Raw genomic sequence first — 8,543 nt, 5'->3', positions numbered from 1 at the left:
GAAAAATAAGGTAATCAATATCTGTCATATGCCAACTATGCACACTGCAGGAAGAAAAAAGGGAGTAGAGCCCAGAAACCCTTCATGAGAAGTACTTTGGATCCACCTGAAGACACAGAGGGGGCAAAAGTAATGAAATCGTCTTTTTAGAATTAAGAGCTATCTAAAGTATAAGGGCAAGACCAAGAGCAATGTACTGGAAGCCTTCCTAAAGGCAGAGCATGGAACAAAAAATCATAGATTCTGGAGCCCTGATTTAACCTTCTGGCCTCAGTCTTAACCTTTCGGAACCTTGAATTCCTTATCTGCAGAAAAAATGAACATTGGCTCTTACATGAGGCTGCATATAAAATATCTGGCTCGTGGTTGGTATTCAAAAATGGGGTGTTCTCTTGCCCCCCACAAAGGAGGTAATAGTGACTCCGATGCCTGAGGCTGGGTGGAATCTGACAGGCAAAGGGAAGGCGGGAAGGCCTCCCAGGAGGCAACACCAGCCAGCAGCAAGAACGACAGGGCGTAGTGGATACGCGCCTGCATTCCAATGCTAGAGCCACTGCTCACTAGCCAGGTGATCTTAAGTAAATCACTCACCACTTGGAGCCTCAGTTTTCTCATCTGTAAAATGGAAACACTATTAGAACCTATCTTCTGGGGTTATGAGGTTTAACTGAGTTAAGACGAGTAAGCACTTAGAACAATACCTGGTAAATAGGGATGGGTCAATTAATGTTAGCTCTTGTTATACATGGAGGTAAGTGAGAAGACCAAGTTCAACGTGACTTGGGGAATAAAAGAAATAAGGCTAGGAAGGCTAGGACCAAATTTTAGAGGGCCTTTAGTGTCCAAGTTATTCTGGACTTAATTAAGGCAATAAAAGCCCATTTCAGGTTCTTGACTGGGGGTTGACACGAATTAATTATAAACTGAAATGGTGAAAATAAATGAATTCCTGTTGTAGTTTTAAATTATACCAGAAAAGGCTGTTCTTGAATAATGACTCAAGGCTCCTGCGTCCCCCCCGCAAGATGTTATTCTTTGCAGAAAAGTAGAAAGCAAAGGACAGATCACATATGTGGTCATTGTTCCCACTCAGATCTCTCTTAACCTTCAATCCCATGAAGTCACTTGGTGGGCAGGGAGACTGGCACTTGGGGTGTCCACTTATCATTTTGGCTTTTCAAATAAGGAGGCGCAGCCACTTTCTGAAGTGACTAGGCTCTTTGTTTGGGCTGCCTGTCTGAGCCCACACATCCTGCCCTCACCCCACCCCTTCCCACCCACAGGCAGGCCAAGTAAATTGGGGATCATCACACAAATCTCCACCGTGCTCTCAAAGGGCGATGCCGTAATTCCTAGGATCACCGGATGAATGGCAGGAAGGTGAGTGGAGTTAACACGATACCACAGCGCACTGCGTTCAGATCTGGGCCTTTAGAGACAGGCAGAACCAAGGAAATGACTGAGGAAAAGCAGCCTGCGTTCTGGAGATGGTAATGAGAATGGCAATTAGCATAAATGCAATTCTGACACGTGTGGAAGTTCTTTTGTACAGAGAACTCCTGAATGCTGGGCCCAGGGTGCAGTGGTCCCATAAGTGCTTTGTAACAGGAGAAACCACTGCTGCACAAACCGTGTGAGGCCAACTCACGGATAAAAAAAAAAAAAATCCTAATTCTCATCTCTTGGCCTTCAGGATCCAGAAAAAAAGACAACAGACTCTGACAGATGTAATGGGAAATAATTCCTTTGAATCTGTGATTTGCTTAGCAGAGAAAAAAAGGAAGTCAGGTAATCCTTAAGTGACCCCAAGTGGTAAAAATATCCCAGCATAAGGGTTTAGGTCTTTGTGGGTATTCACAGTGTGACACTAACGCCACCTGGTGCACTTGGCTGGAAATGATAAGCCACGGACCCCAGAGAGCCGATGTAGGTAGAGGTGGGCCCTGCTGCCTTTGCGTCATTTCTCGTGGTGCTGGGTTGTTGAGCCAACAGCGGGGAAATGAATAAAAAATTTATGGACGGAAGCGTATAATAGAGTTTGTTATTACAACCAACAGAACTAACACCAATATTCTAAGTGAACGGTATTTAATGATATGGATATAATTCAATGTCTCCAAATTGCTAGCTTTTCAGAGCCAAACAAAATACCTCAAGCTTCCAGCCTGTGCGACTACCGCTGAGCCAATTCTCTCCCAAATATGGCTAGAAAGTCGTGGGTGCGCCTGCTAAACCTGGTTGCCCTGAGCCTGACTGCCACCTTTTGCTGAGCTTCGGTTTGGACGATTGCTCCAGAGGGTTTTCTTGTCCCCTCCTGCCATTACGTAACAATTTCCCACAGGACAGGGTCCTAACCAATTCCCCCACTCTCCAACGTCTCCCTGTCCAAACACGGACAGAGCCCTCCTTTTACTACCCAAGTCATACTGACATACCTAATTGCCGGCGCTCTGAGCAACATTTGAGGATTTCAGGGGAATCACATTGTAGGAAGGGAAAATCGAAACTCATTAGCAGACACTGCTGCTCCTACAAGACTCAGGTGACGCCGTTCCTGCTGGCCATCACTCTCCACCTCCACACTCACCCTGGTGACTCCTATTCTGATCAGGGTTTCCCAAGCTAGACTCTCTTCCCTGAGACCCTAAGCCACCACACAAAGTAGAACGCCCTTACCATCCAATTACTGCCCTGCAGAGAGACAACCTCTGGCTGCCCCCTCAAAGTCCTACTTGGCAGTAGTAAGTATTTATCCTTTGGGATTTAAGTTAAGGCAACATACAGCCAACAGCCAACCAAAGCCTTTTCTGGTGAACAGGATGAGTTACCAAGCTGGGGAACAAGGTTTAAGGTAAAATAACGAGTTGAGCCAATGATTTCCAGAGGCTTATAATGTGGCTCTGTGGAAAGCAGAGGAAATGGTTCAAATACAAACAAGTGGCAAAAAGAAAAAAACTAAAAGGCTGAATGGGTTTTGAAAAACCGAAGCAAACCTTAAAGAGATTTGTCTGAATCCCCAAAGCAACAATTTTGAAAGGAACGAAACTCATCTGGCGGCAAAAGTTATTTTTAAAATAACCTTATTAGTTTCTCAAAAATGACAAATGGTACCGCTTTTATCAAAGTTTTCCTCTACAATAACCTCTGCTGCATGGTACAACAGCAAGGGCTCCAGCGTGAATCTAAACTCTATTTAACTTTAAGACACGTATCAGCTGGGCCACGTGCAGAGGGCACACGATGAGTTGCAGCAGGATTAAGAAACATCTGGTCAGGCCGCTTAAAGCAGCAGCTCTCAATGCAAAAGCACCACCGGGGATACCCGGCCCCACCCCAGATTAATAAAACCAGAATTTCTGGAGGTGAAGTACAGATACTGGTATTTTCTTTTAAAGCTCCCTGAGGAGGTCCCAATGCACAGCCAGGGCTGAGAACCACTGACCTAAGGGAAGGAACCTCATTAAAGGCAGTGGACCAGCCCTGGAAGCCAGGCGATTCTAGTACTGCAAGCACCTCCCTCTCAGGCGTCCTTTTCAGTCACCTTGCTTGAGTCTTGGGGTCAAAGACTGCAGTGGGCATTAAAGATCTAAGAGCCATTTGTCCGTAACAGCGTTTCCTGATGTATAGTCTGAGGTCCATCTGCGTCACGACCTTCTGAGGAATTTGTTAAAGTGCAGACTCCAGGCCCCACTTTAGACCTGGAGATCTCTGCCTGTGACTTATAACTAGAAGTCAGAAGCACTGCTAGGATCAGGTCCAGGCCTGACTCCAATTCTTTCCAATTCCTATCCCTATTTCCAATTCCCTATCAACACTTTTGACCAGTACAAGTAGAATCACCGTAAGAAAAATCAGAGCTTTAAATGGTTTTAATGAAAGGTAATTATTTAAATCCACAGGATGGAAAACAACAGTAAAAATTCCCCTGCCACTCCTCCCACCAAAGGAATCCTCCATCAATTACTCTAGAGTAGCAAAATACTATCCCTCCCTTTCCTTCCTGTTCCACTGCATTTTTTCCCTTTTAACAAATATTCCTTTTTCTCCCAAATAAGGTCACCTGGAAAAAAATTCCTGATAGATGTCAGCATCTATAGGGAAATAATAAAAGTATTATATAAAGGAAACTACCCCAGATCTCATTTATATTTACCTACACATTTTTCATATTTTACATATCTCATTCAAGCTGCAATAAAGTATACAGTTCCCTCTTAAGTCAGAAGAATAAGGTGAAAAACTTGACTACGTAGTTTTGCCCATTTAGAATTGGCTGGGAACCAACTTTTATTTTTAAATCTGGACCGTTCTCGATCACTGCCACACACACACTTCTACCTTAAAAAAAGAAAGAAGCCTTGTACCTTATTTACAGTAAATTTGGATCCTTGTTTGTAGCATAACGGTGGGGCAGGAGGGGGGAGGGCGTGGAGGCTAAGGTGTCACGTGCAGAGAAGCTGCCAGTTGGACATGCGGACCTCCACTCACCAGCACCAGCTCACACAGCGCGTGAAGAGACAGGACAAAAGCAAACTTTAAATGCAACAAGTACTATTTCAGTTTGTAAAATAAGTTGTACAGGGCTTCCCTGGTGGCGCAGTGGTTGAGAGTCCGCCTGCCGATGCACGGGACACGGGTTTGTGCCCCGGTCCGGGAAGATCCCACATGCCGCGGAGCGGCTGGGCCCCTGAGCCGTGGCCGCTGAGCCTGCGCATCCGGAGCCTGTGCTCCGCAATGGGAGAGGCCACAACAGTGAGAGGCCCGCGTACCGCAAAAAAAAAAAAAAAAAGTTGTACAGAGTTCTTTCTATATTGTTAATGTGAACGTCGGCCAGTACCACCCTTTCAGAAAGCAATCTGAAAATGACCCTGAAAAATCTTCATAAGCTTCATTGGTTTTATTTCAAGAATCCAGTTTCTAGGAATCCAGGCGAAGGAAACAATCCAAAAGATAGAACAAAGATGTTGACGGTAACACAGGACAACTGTAAACGGTGTAAATACCGTAAAATGTGGTATGAGTGCCTCTTATCTGCTGACTTCGGCTGAATGTTTAACATAATCCTGAGTGATGAGAATGATTTTCACCATTTTTATAAACAAAGAGACAGAAGCTTCGAGAGCTAAGGACCTCGCTTCAGTCACCTGCTAGTAGGGTCAGAGCCGGAATCGCATCCGGGCTTGACATCTGAGATTCACATCCTCTTCAGTTTCCCTCAAAGCTCATGAGTTACAGACCACAGCACTTTCAGTGGATTAAAGTATTTATAACAAGAAAAATACTTACATTAAATGAAGATATAAAAATTGTACATATAGGTAAGATCTAAACTGTACACCAAAACATGTACAGAAGAAAAGAAATGAGCCAAAATGTTATTTAGTGGTGACTTTCTCTGCGAGTGGGAATATAAGTAAAAAAGTAGGGAAGGGTGGGGATTACTCTAACCTGAAGTTCTCATTTCTGTTTATAATAGAAAAATATGTATGAAGAACCAGGTACAGAAAGGTTTTGGCAATCTATAACTAATCCCACTAGTTGGAGCCCTTTAGAATCAGTTCTCTTAAGGCAAACATCCCCAGGCAATGAAAGCATTTGGTCCTTCTGTTTAGTTTTCTATGTTCTCTTGGGTGGCTCTGTCCTAATAAGAGGCTCCCAGTATCTTCCAGATTAGCAATGGAGACATAACCCAGAATTAGAGAAGCTCATTTAAGTTTATTCAAATTTGGATAGCAAAAAAAATTCCCCAAACACAAAACCACTCGTCACTATGAAAAGTATAATTCTAACAGAGCTTGAAGGTAGCTTTGTAGAGAATGAATGGTGAACAGAAGATGAGATGGGTGACAAGGAGGATGTGCGTAGACTCATAAGACCTGAGAGCATGTCCATCAAGTGTTGAAGGTGGGGCCGGTCTAGGCATTTCTGTGCAGAGGGGAGACTGACAGTAAGAGATCTGTGAGTACACTCATAAATTCTTACACTATAATAGTAGGCAGAGCTGACTCTGTGAGTCGGACATACCAACATTTGCTGGTTAATATTTTAACATGTTCTGGACCTTCAGGTGCCTCTAGTGTCTGTGTTAACTGGGGACCTAAACATACTGTGCTCAGGCAGCCTCTGAGAGACGGTGGCAGCTCTTCCACAAGGCCACCCAGGTTCCCTCTGTCTTACTGCCCTGCCACTCCCCAAGGATAACACTTTTCTAACGGTGAACACTGACTCACTAATACACCAGGTGCCAGCCTGAGGGGGGAGGGAAAGGGCAGGTGGAAGGACATGACGCATCACCCATTTCACACCCCACTGACCAGAATCTGGGAGGGACAGTCTCCAGCCAGGTAATCCAGTACCAACTGAAGCTCAGGAGGCTCCATTTCTAATAGGAAGGAGGGGGCAATGAGCATCTCTCATGGCTCAGTGACCACAACATAACCAGAATTTAACAATCATTCACATCCTTAGCATTAATCGGAGGCTGAACAATGGGCACCTGGAAGCGGGGACCCAGGGACTTCCCTGGCGGTCCAGTGGTTAGGACTCTGCGCTTCCACTGCAGGGCGCACAGGTTCAATCCTGGTCAGGGAACTAAGATCCCACGTCCCGTGCGGCGTGGCCTAAAAAAGAAATTTTTTTTTAATTAATAAAATTTTTTAAAAATAAAATGGAAGCAGGGACCCAGCATAAACGGAAGGATTCATGGTGATGTGAGTGGAAAGTCAGGTCTCCAGGCAACCCCTCCACTGGTCTGATTACATGTCACTTCCTCTTTTAAAAACTCCATTGCCTGAGTAACGGCATTTAGACAGTACTCTGAGGAGAAAAACAAAATACCCCTCCACAGACTCCCACCTCTATCTAGCATTCCTCTCTAACCTCCCCATTTGGACCTGAGAATCATCTTCCAAATGGAGACCCAAGAGTAAAAGCTGAAACTAGGAAACCCAGATTCTGGTCCTGGTTCTACCAACTGGGCTGTGTGAACACGTACTCCTGGAAACTCAGTTTCTGTACCTACAACACGAGAACATGAACAAGATCAGAAAGACCTCTTCCAGCTCTAATCTTTTTTTTTAAATTTATTTTATTTTTGGCTGCATTGGGTCTTTGTTGCTGCACGCAGGCTTTTCTCTAGTTGCAGCGAGGGGGGGGTTACTCTTCATTGTGGTGTGAGGGCTTCTCATCGCAGTCGCTTCTCTTGCTGTGGAGCATGGGCTCTAGGTGCGCAGGATTCAGTAGTTGTGGCTCGCAGGCTCAGTGGCTGTGGCTTGCGGGCTCTAGAGCACAGGCTCAGTAGTTGTGGCGCACGGGCTTAGTTGCTCCATGGCATGTGGGATCTTCCCGGACCAGGGTTCGAACCTGTGTCCCCTGCATTGGCAGGCGTATTCTTAACCACTGTACCACCAGGGAAACCCAGCTCTAATCTTAAATGCTCTAAATCTCAAGACTTTTCCTTGCCATTATGTCAATTCAAAACTTGTTTCTAAAGCAGTGATTAATAATGGGCATGAACACGGCAAGGAGCTCATCACATAGCTTTGAGATTGGTTATGGTAGTTCTAGGAAATCACCAAAGACAGTGGTCTAACTAATATGTATAAAATAGATAACTAATGAGAACATGCTGTATGGCACAGGGAACTTTACTCAGTGCTCTGTGGTGACCTAAATAGGAAGGAAATGCAAAAAAGAGGGGATATATGTATACATAGAGATGATTCACTTTGCTGTACAGTAGGAACTAACACAACATTGTAAAGCAGCTATACCCCAATTAAAAAAAAAAGTTATGCCAAAGAAATATTATGCAACCATATGAATAACTATGTGTAAAACTGTTCTCAGTATTGTTGAAATTAGTGACAAATTGGATTTACCCTAAATATGCAGCAATAGAAGACTGTTAACATAATATATGGAACACCTAAACAATAAAATACTATATAGCTATTAAATAATTTTTTTATAGAAATCTCTTTGCTTTATCTCTTGTTTTACTTTTGTATCAATATCTGGAAAATAATATATACAATGTTAAAAGTGTGTTTCTCTGGTGTTGGGATTTTGAGTAACTTTTATGTACTTCTTACTTACAGATAATGTATTATGTAAATTTAAAAAACTATGTAATATAAAAATAGAAAGATCACTAAATATATGGAAACTTATTCTTAATAGCTGTTAATTAAGAAAAGTCACAGGGCTTCCCTGGTGGCGCAGTGGTTGAGAGTCCGCCTGCCGATGCAGGGGACATGGGTTCGTGCCCCGGTCCGGGAAGATCCCACATGCCGCGGAGTGGCTGCTGAGCCTGCGAGTCCGGAGCCTGTGCTCCGCAACGGGAGAAGCCACAACAGTGAGAGGCCCCGCGTACCGCAAAAAAAAAAAAAAAAAAAAAAAGTCACAAAAAAGAATTAATCTATTCTGTAAACCACCCCCCTTACTTGCTAAATAAAAGAAAAACTACTTGTTCTATGTAGTAGAAGTAAAACAAAAAAAAGCAAAGACAGTGGTCTAGATATAAATAAAAGAATGGAATCCTC

The 8,543-nt window shown here is 43.8% G+C and overlaps 1 protein-coding gene across 1 annotated transcript in view; it reads right to left on the bottom strand.

Moving 5' to 3' along the window:
- Positions 1-5,695: 5,695 nt before the first annotated feature.
- The window catches only part of DDX1 (DEAD-box helicase 1), a 37,310-nt gene continuing 34,462 nt past the window's right edge, over positions 5,696-8,543 (bottom strand). The window contains exon 27 of the mRNA XM_032653003.1: positions 5,696-6,620. The gene's annotated coding sequence lies outside the window, so the exon portion shown is untranslated. The remainder of the gene's footprint in view (positions 6,621-8,543) is intronic.

Source organism: Phocoena sinus, chromosome 13 (assembly GCF_008692025.1).
Source record: "Phocoena sinus isolate mPhoSin1 chromosome 13, mPhoSin1.pri, whole genome shotgun sequence".
NCBI lineage: Eukaryota > Metazoa > Chordata > Mammalia > Artiodactyla > Phocoenidae > Phocoena > Phocoena sinus.
Note: the sequence above shows the minus strand (reverse complement) of the source record. Positions and strands in the feature narration are given on the sequence as shown.